We start from the raw sequence: 10502 nt of genomic DNA, 5'->3' as shown, positions 1-10502 counted from the left end.
AATTGAGAAAACTACTTAGGATTTAATCAGATTTATCCTACATCCTTATAGTAAAGGGGAGAGAAAAGAGACAAATTAGCCAAGGAAGCACTGAGGAAAAGAAAGCCAGCATTGGATGATTCAGAAGGTACTCAAAGGATGCAGATACCTTGCTCTGGAAACAGGTGCAAGGGTGTGCCTAGAATGTCATTAGCTAAAGAGGTGAAGCATGGGGCTCATGGATCCAATCAATCATCTCTGAAGAAGTTTGGAATTGAGATATGAGAGACATGGGTATTTAAGAACAATCTATAGACAACTTATTGTCTGATGGCCCGGACCCATGTGAATTCCATGGGAGGCCAACAAGTATTTGAGAATTTTATACCAGAGAAAATGTTGCCCCACTGGACAGAGGAAGACAAAGATGGGACGAAATGAAAGGAGGCTGTTAGAGTTCCTGAACTGTACAGACAAGAGACGGACTGACTGAGGTACCCAGCTGTGACCATTTCTTCTTTTTAAGAAAGGAAAGGACTCCAAAGTTGGGTCTGAGGTTGGCATGGCTGTCACTGCCCCCAAGAACCGGGGGCACAGTACTAGGGGACTGGGCCATCTGTCTTTGTCCCAGAAACGGAGGTCACCTCCTGAGTTCCAGGCATTTGTCCCACTTCCTCCGTTTCAGAGGGATGGGCTGCAGCAGCCCAGGTGGGAGGGGCAGGGGAGGGAGAGCAACCCCCCCCCCATCCCCCGCTAGCCTGCCGCCCAGTGCTTAGGGTGTGAAGCTGTGACCTAACTGGCCCTAAGGACAGAGCATTGGGCCCAAGTAGAATCTTTTCCACCCGTAGAATTTCATGGAATTTGCCCCACTACAATTCATAGGTGCTTAGGGTCCACAAACTCCAGTAGTTTTGCAGATTTCCTACTTTTGGTATGATAAGCCCTATGCGATACCAGTCCCACAACTGTCTTTCAGAAGCAGATAACTTGTCTAGCTTCACAGGTGCAGTGGTGGAGAGAATTCCTGCCTCAGCATGAGTCATACCTGGAGACTCACCCATTCCAGTTATAGAAGACTTTCAGATGAGATGTTGGAGAGTTGACTTCAGAGTGGGTTAAGACTCTGGGAATATTGTGATGAAATGAATGCATTTTCTATGTGAGGATATTAATTTGGGCAGGGGAGTGGATGCAGAAGATGTAATCGTATGGACGGAGTTGTGTCTCCATAAAATTCACAGGTAGAAGTTCTGGCCCCTAGTGTTTTAGAATGTGACCTTATTTGGAGAGAGTCTCTACACAGGTCATCTGGTTAAAGTGAAGTTATGAGGGCTGACCCTACCCAACAGGATTGGTCTCCTTATAAAAAGGTGACAATTCACATCCAGAACTATGAGATAAAAAAATAAATAATGTTGAAGTCAGCCCGTCAGTGGAATACTTTTGCAGAGTTGCCCTGCCCAGAGAGGAGAAATCTGACAGTCTGGCCACAGTGGCTTGCTGAGCTGAAGTGGGCTCTGCTCAGTTCCAGCTTCCCGGCAGCTTTGTTTACACCGTGCAGGTGAAACCACCTACTCATGCCTCAGCAATGGCAGACGCCCCTCCACCCACCCAGTTCCAGCGTCCCACCTCGATCTCACACTGCGGCTGTACTAGCCGTGAGAATTACAAGCCAGTGGATCTTAGTTTGCTGGGCTCCGTGGGAGTGGGACCTGCTGAGCCAGACCACTTGGCTCCCTGGTTTTAGCACCCCTTTCGAGGGGAGTGAATGGTTCTGTCTCACTGACGTTCCAGGCGTCACTGGGGTACGGAAAAAATAAAAATAAAAATAAATTTAAAAAAACTCCTGTAGCTAGTTCGGTGTCTGCCCAAATGGTTGCCCAGTTTTGTGTTTGAAACGCAGGGTCCTGGTGGGGTAGACAGCAGGGGAAACTCCTGGTGTGTGGGTTGCGAAAACCATGGGAAAAGCACAGTATCTGGGCCAGAGTACAGGGTTCTTCAGGCTCAGTCCCTCATGGCTTGCCCTGGGTAGGGGAGAAAATTCCCAAACCCCTTGTGCTTCCCCGGTGAGGCGAAGTCCCACACTGCTTCGGCTTGCCCTCCATAGGCTGTACCCACTGTTAAACAAGTCTCAGTGAGATGAAAATGGTACCTCAGATGGAAATGCAAAAATCACCCGCCTTCTATGTCGATCTCGCTGGGAGGTGCAGACCAGAGCTGTTCCTATTCCGGCATGATGCCAGCAAATCAACACGTGTGTATCTTAAGTATTAACATATATTGAGTTGATTTTTTACTATCGAGCTCTTTAAAAATCCTTAGAAATTTTTTCTTATTAGATTTTACCCAGGGCAAATAACTGATATTTCTGGCTTTAGACTTTTTGTTGTTTGCTTTGTTATCTGTAAAGCAAAGGTACCTTTAAGTTTATCCAAGATTGTGACTTAACCAAGGATGTAGGAGGTGTCTCCAAACAGGGAGAAAGCAGTTTCACAAGATCCAGAATTGCCCCAAACCCCAGAGACAGCTCAAAGAGAAAAGGAAGTTTTGCTAGGCATTAACAGGATACAGCCCACATGTTTGTCTCACCAAATTTTCCAGGGTCTTAGATTCCCAGCTATCTACACACAATGACCAAAGGGGCTCATGTGACCTTGACGCATATGGGAGAAAACAGGAAATCAAAATCAATCCAAGAAAGGGAAAAAGGTCAATAAGAAATGGGTACTTCCCAAAAGTCACACATATATTAAAGCGAGAGGGGCTTGTTTCCTGACCAGGAATGCAACCCATGGTGTCAAGGTGAAAGCACAGAATTTGAAACCAAAAGCTGCAAGGTGGGGTGGCCTTTGTTGTTATTCTCACAGGGGCAGTTTGAGCAGACACAGGAGTTTAACTTTGTTTAGGTCGAACTTTTTGCTCTCTACTTGTGTCAAGCAAAGTTTTAAGGCTAGTGATCATACCATTATGTGTCTTTTTACATATTTAACCTTTCTATCAATTGGTTAGAATAAGAAATCTCTAAAATCTCTTTATTAAAATTGAGGAGGCTAATTTAAAGGATCGATCTTTGGCCACTGACAATTAGGATTCTCAATAGCGTACTGAATTTCAATAGTGACTGGATGCAACAGCCTCTTCAGAGGAGAAGTAATCCCAAAGATTCCCCATTTTCAGAGATAGCCTATGATAACAAATGACTGCTGAGATGGCAGTTTGCCAGCACTCGCTAGCTAGACCAGCGGTCCCCAACCTTTCTGGCACCAGGGACCAGTTTCATGGAAGACAATTTTTCCACGGACATTGGGGCATTGGGCGGATGGTTTGGGGATGATTCAAGGGCATTACATTTATTGTGCACTTTATTTCTATTATTATTACATTGTAATATATAATGAAATAATTATACAACTCATCAAGTTGTAGAATCAATGGGAGGCCTGAGCTTCTTTAACTGCAACTAGATGGTCTCATATTTGGGTGATTGGAGAGAGTGACATATCATCAGGCATTAGATTCTCATAAGGAATGTGCAACCCAACCTGAGATCCCTCACATGTGCAGTTCACCATAGGCTTCACGCTCTTTTAAGATGCTAATGCTGCAGATCTGACAGGAGGTGGAGCTCAGGCAGTAATGCCAGCAATGGGTAGTGGCTGTAAATACAGATGAAGCTTCCCTTGCTCGCTGGCGCTCACCACCTGCTGTGTCTATCCAGACTTGTCACACACAGATTTTTTTTCTCCCAGGCATGAAAACTTGTAGAGGAGACAGAGATTTATTTTCTACTATCTACCCTATTGTGTTGCACCGAGGGAGAACCTGGGAGCCTGACTGGTAGGAAATGCTCACCCTCTTACTGGCTAGTCAGGTTCCTGCATTCCCTTAACTGTGGGTTCCAGAAGAGCAGACTGGCTTTGGTGACCCAGCTCACTATGCCAAACTGTCTGAAGGGTTGCTGAGAAGTCCACTGGCAAAAGGGAGATCCACAGGAGAAAAGGCATACAAATTTTATATGAACAGCAACCTTTGGAATAAGGGCAGAAAGATACGGAGGAAATTGCCTATTTGTAGGCTCAGGTTCAACAAAGTATGGGCAGCCCTGTGGAAATATGAGGGGACAAAAAGGCTATGATCTAATGCCAATAAACTGAGTGGGAAAACCTGGAAGGGCCTGTCTGTCTAGACTGTGCTTGGCCTACTGAGCACACGTTTCTTCCTCCTGGATATGGGGCCGGACCCTCTCTGTAATGGCCGTCTTGTGACCTACAGTAAAACAAGGTAGGTCAGATCATCTCCATATGGCCAGTTTTACACACACACACAAAAAAAAGGTGGAAGAAATATTAGAATACCGCTTTTAGGTTTTGTGACTATCTTTAGAAAAAAGGGCTTCTGGTTTCTAAGACCCACCTTGGGGAAGAGGGATTCTGGTCTATATATTAAGCTCCAGGAGCAGAATGGGACTGAGAGATGGGAGGACTGAGAAGGTCACAGAAAATCTGTTACATCCGAGACTACTTCTGAGGCCTTCATTTTGACGTATTGTGCTCTGAGCTCCAACACTAGATATCAGCTGCATGTGCAAATTCATCACTTACAGTTTCTACTTTCCTCAAAAACACTGAGAACACAATACAGCCAAATTCTTGGCCACTGTAAATCCAGGATCACCTTTCCTCAAGCTTCCAATAACATCTTCTGAGTTTCCGTCTGATAACTCACCAGAAGCACCTTTAACACTCATAGTTCTAGCAACATATCAGTGATCATCATATATGTATTATCAAAGTCAGAGATCCTTTCTCTACAGCAAATAATTCTTTCTAAACCCTCATTGGAATTGCATTTGGCCTCCATATTTCCCCCAGCTGTCTCCTTAAGGCACTCTAGGCTTACTGTGTCATGCATATCAAAATGCTTCCAGCCTCAAGCCTTAACCTAGTTCCAAAGCCGCTTACACTCTTTCAGGCGTTTCGTTATCGAATCGGCCCACTGCTTGGCAATGGAATCCCTATTAGTTTTGTCGTTATCCTGACAATGTACCGTACACCTGGTGGCTTAAACAGCAGAAATTTATTGTTCACCGTTCTGGAGGATGGAAATCCAAATGAAAGCGTCAGCTTGGTTGTCTCCCTTTTAGTAGGAATGGGGAAAGATCTCGCCAAGGTATCTCTTCTTATCTTGTAGATGGCCCACTTCTCCCTATGGCACTTCACATTTTCTTCCCTGTACACATGTCTGCATGTCTGAATTTCCGCTTTTGATAGGCACAATGCACGACAGCCATTTTGAGTTAGAGCCCACCCTAAAGAATGTGATTTAACTTGAGTACCCCAGTAAGGAAATCATCTTTAAGTAGAATAGAGATGAGAGGTTAGGAGTCCAATTCATGTATTTGGTGTGGCAGGGGCAGCAGGGAACACAACTGAACCCATAGGACGTAGGAATCCTGAGTTGTAGATGTGAATATCTCCTGTCTCTTCCAGTGTGTTAAGAGAACTCTGGTGACTGATGAAGGAGAATAACATGATCCCTACTCATGTTTTTTCAAGTCTACTTGAATGTTGAGTAATTTTATTATATATATTTGTCACTGTTCAGCTCAAAGGGCAGAGAAGATATTCTGTGATTTCAATCTTCGGAAATGTAGGACTATTTGCTTTAAAGTCCTAGATTTGGCTAATTTTGTTTAGTGATTCATTTGCACTTTTATAATAACTTGTAAACTCCACCATTCAGTAGCATGTACAAACCTGTAAGGGACAGCGCTGTCAGTGAAACCATGAGATCAACGTCAGATAGTCTCCAAAAATAAACGCTTTTCTGTAGCCCATCAGAAGGAGCTTAGGACTCTCCAAGAGAGACAAAACACAAAGGTTCTTTACCTCTCATAGAGCCCTGTGACCTCAAGTAAATGAATGGGAGTAAGGGAGGATACTAGGGGAAGCATCCCTGAATAGCCCAGGCAAAAAGGGCACAATGCTTGATGGAGGAATGGGAATAAATGTTTATATTTTTAAGGCCTAAATTACAAGAATTCTGGTGGGACATGATACATTCAGGACTCTCCTTGGGATCGTGAGGGTGAAGATTTAAGATAAAGAGCCACCTCAGAAGAATCATTACTTATTTTTACTCTGGGGAATTAAAGTATCATAAAAAGACTTGGAAAAACATTTTTTTTTTCCTAAGCAGACCAGGAGAAACTACCACAATTCAACTGCAAGTCAATCCCTCTGGGTGGTGCCTTCAGTTTTTCCTATCCTTTTGGAAGCCAAAGGATCTATGCGGACATGTGCACACTTTCCAAAACAGAACTCTGCACATCAGAGGAAAAAAAAATCTTTTGTCTATAAATCACTTAATTTCTATCATGCTCATTTCCGCTGCTTCAAAATGCCAGTGTTTGTCCATACAACATTAAAAAAAAATGCATCAGAAGTGGGTTTTAGACTTGAAGTCTGGAAGCTCAAAGCTGACTGACACTAATGAAATTTAGGAAGGAGATGGGGGAAATGGGGTTTGATGCTGAAGATCCAAGGGGAAGTGAGGACATCTGATTGTTCAATTCAGTGGGTGCAGGAGGAAAAAGGAGACCTAAGGAGCCTTCGTGATCTGACGGTGAGGTTTACAGAAAAGACAACCTAAAAGGAAAACGGCTTTACTGCTTCTGTAAAAAAGTATAACCCTCAACCTAGAAAACAGATGTATTAATATTACAAAGGTAACCCACTAGGTTGTTTTTTACAACAGGACCCATATTATGGAAGTCATTTAAATATCTAGGGCCTGGCGCAGTGCCTGTAATCCTACGACTTTAGGAGTCCGAGGTGGGTGAATTACTTGAATTCAGGAGTTCGAGATCAGCCAGGGCAACATGGAGAAACCCGTTTCTACCAAAAATACAAAAATACACACACACACACACACAAAAACAGCCAGGCACAGTGACACATGCCTGCAGTCTCATCTTCTTCAGGGGCTGAGGTAGAACTGCTTGAACCCAGGATGTCCAAGCTACAATGAGCCAAGATGGCACCATTGCACTATAGCCAGGGTGACAAACTGAGACCCAACTGTAAAAAAAAGTAATAATAAAAATATATAAAAATATATACATAATGTAAAATGTATATAACACATATAAAAATATGTATAATATATAAAAAGAATAAATAAATATCTTAGCAGTCGCCCATCCACAAAATGTATTTGTTTTTGATGACATAAGTACATCACAGAGTTCAAGAGCCAATACCTCTCCAAGCTCCCTAGAAACTGAAGTTATTACTCTAACTAGTTCTAATGTATCTGATTCAGTCTGTTCTTTTCCAGATTATAGCCTTTTCTTTCTGGAAATGCCCACCTTCAGGACTTGGAACTAATGCATCGTTGTGATGATGGAAACGTCAATCAGAGGAGTCCAAGCCCCACTCGCCACTGGCTCAGTCCATGAAGGCCCTACGGTTCCTGGGCCACGGCCATTGGCCCACAGTGCTTGTTCAAACAGCGTGGGATAAAGTCACTCCTGCAGTTCTCACTCCCTAAATTCCTCTGGTGGCCTGAAACCATCATCTCTAGAATGCTGAGATGTGTGCTGTCGTGGACTCCATAGAGAGGGATGGATTGTCATTGGAGTGTCAGATTTTAGGGGAACCCCTGAAAAAAGAGGTTGATGAGGGAATTCGGAACACTCAGGGGCTCCAAATCTAGAGGATCAGATGTTGAGACCAGGTTCTAGTCAAGCTGCTATTAACAAGTACTGACTCCCCATATTCTCCTTACTGTTGTTCTGTGCATCTGTTTATGTACAGCCAAGGCCCCAGAAGGGAGAAAGAGGGTCTATAATGGTTAAAAACTTCATGTAACTTAAGGGCAATCACTACGGCATGGAGAAGGAGGATCAACTAAAGGGGAGAGGTCACCCTGCTAGCGATAAGTCCAATGTAAAACCATTCCGGAGCCTACCTCTTCGACCCAGAGAGTAAAGGACCTCTTCTTATGCACATGCTCTGTGTGTGCCACCCAGCAGCATCTCAAGAAGTGTGTGCTGAATAGTCTGCATCTCAGGAAGGCTGCTCATTCCTGAATGCTCCTCCTATTGGCCCACTGATCTCATCTGTTTGCCCCTCCCTCCAGGCTCCTGACAGTCCCGTGATGGCTTTGACGCATGGAGAATGATGGATGTTAGCCTATCACAGAGGTAACTTTTCAGAGGACTAGAGTGGCCTCTGCCTGTCTGAGAGCTCTGAGCTGTCATGTAAGAAGTCAGCCTCTACTGCTGGAGACACCACAGTGATAGGTTCTGAGGGGCCTTGGAGGGGTGCAGAGGCCCAGCTAAGCTCAGCCCTCCAACCAGCCGCTCCAAAGCACCAGACATGCCGGTACAAGGTGTCTGAGACCTTCCCCAGTGACCTTAGGATCGGGTGAATAGCACTGAGTGAGGTTCCTCTGGCTTCTACTTATTAGGGACATTTAAGCACAGTGGAGCCTGTCTCCTCATTGCATCATAGGTCCCACGCATGATCTTGTGGCCTCGTTCTCTCACAAGGATTTGTGGGAGTGAAATTTCCACCACGGACTCCCAATGGATTCAACATCTTCTAGGTTAACAAACCAATTCTAAGGAGGCTCGTTTGACCCGGGCTTGTTCTAGAGTTCACCTCGAGGATGGCCAGTGGGTCGGTCATCTGCTGCTACTTTGGGGGATACTGGAGCCACTGTGGAATTCCCTGGGACAGTTGCCTTGAGGTTTAGCTTGACACATCCCCTCTCCATTTCTCATCCCCTCTCCATTTCGGGAGACAGTAGGCAGGGGCGAGGAGATGGTATTGGAAGCCAGATTCCGTGGCAATCAGGGGGAATAGTTTGCCACAAAGTGCCGAGTGGGTAGTGTACCAAGCCAGGAGCACTTTATAGATGCTCCCCAGCAACTTCCTGTCAGGACTCTGAGCATTTTTCTCTCTACCTCTTTACTAACATGTGGCTCAGGGGGGAAATGTCATCCTCCCTTATCTCACTATCAGCCCGAAGCAAACAGATGGGGCCCAAGAAGCCAGGAGAGCATGTTCATACAGCTGTCTGGCATTGGATCCCACTTCTACCACCTGTGATTGCCCGAGGGCAGGAATCTCAGAATTAGGACCAGGTACACCTGCGATTCATTGGTAGCTGACTATGTGTCTGGCACCCCATCTGCATCATCACCCTGGATCTTCACAAGAAACTTCTAGACCCGTATTCCACAGAGGAGGAAACTGAGGCTCAGAGAGGTCAAGTCACTTGCCCAAGGCAGTACAGCCAGTAAGAGGCACAGCTGGGGTCTGAGTCCAGGTCTCCTCTGAACCCCAAACCCATGCCCTCAATCACTCCTGCTGTCGAGTCTGGTCCCATTAGCTCACATGAGTCCTAAGACCCAAACAGACACTCTAATGGTGTTTTGTCTCTTTCCCATAAGCCTAGCCACATCATTTATCTCCAGGAAAAAAAAGCACCAGAATGTCAAAGAGAAGAAATCATGAAAAAGGTGCTATTAAAAGTAAATTGGTCTCACTGCCCACCAATTTTTGTGTACCAAACCCTTTGGGATGTTCTTATTCTATCCCCGGATTGTTCCCCAAAAGAGTGGCCACACGTCCTGATTTTGCCTATTGTCCCAGCCCAATGATTCCTAGTACCCCATTCACTCCGAACACTGCCCCCACATTTATTTGACAAGAAATTATGCTCTCACCCTATCTATGAAAAGGCAAAGAAGCCTCACACATCAGGTCTTTGGCAACCCTGACACACCATACTGAGCGAAGTACTGCAGCTCTCCCAAAACACAGTGTGCTCCCAGAGGAAGAAATAAGGATAAACTGATGAGGAATATGATTTAGAGAGGATTCCTAGTACAACCCAGCTTGTTTGAAACTGGAGTGGTCTCAGAAGAAGAGTGGAAGAATGCATGGAACGCAGAGCTAGCCCTAGTTGAGAGTGGGGAGGGTTGAGGACTTGATCTGTGGCAGGTGAGTGTCGGGGAGCAGGTCGACAGACACCCACGGTGATTGCAAAGCAACGGGACCATAGAATTGCCTCCAAGACCAGGAGGCTTACTGATAGGCTCCCTGCGTGGCACTTCATTCAGTCAGATGTGGGAGTTGGTGGCCTGTGATATCAGCCATGCGGTGACTACAATAGACCCTCCCGCTGGTGGTCAACCGTCATTGTCTGTTCCTCACATCCACTGGCAGTTGCCTCCGAGATGGCTGAGCCTTCTGAGACGACCTCCGACAAAGGCCTGAACACCAAGGAGGCCATAGCGGCCAACATCACTACGGCTCACAAGCAGAAGAAGAAGACAAGCAGCTGATATTTCTGTTTTGACCTTTTCTTGTTTGTTTTGTTTTCTGTAAAGTAAAGGTCCTTTTCAGTTAAGTATCACCAAGATTATGACACAACGAAGGATGCATGAGGTGTTTCCAAAGAGGTGGAAAGTAGATTTCACAACGTGGAGTGGCTTTTGTTGTTATTGCCAT

The sequence above is a fragment of the Macaca fascicularis genome, chromosome X, assembly GCF_037993035.2.
Source record: "Macaca fascicularis isolate 582-1 chromosome X, T2T-MFA8v1.1".
Lineage (NCBI taxonomy): Eukaryota > Metazoa > Chordata > Mammalia > Primates > Cercopithecidae > Macaca > Macaca fascicularis.
The sequence above is the reverse complement of the archived record's forward strand: the minus strand, read 5'-3'. Positions refer to the sequence as shown.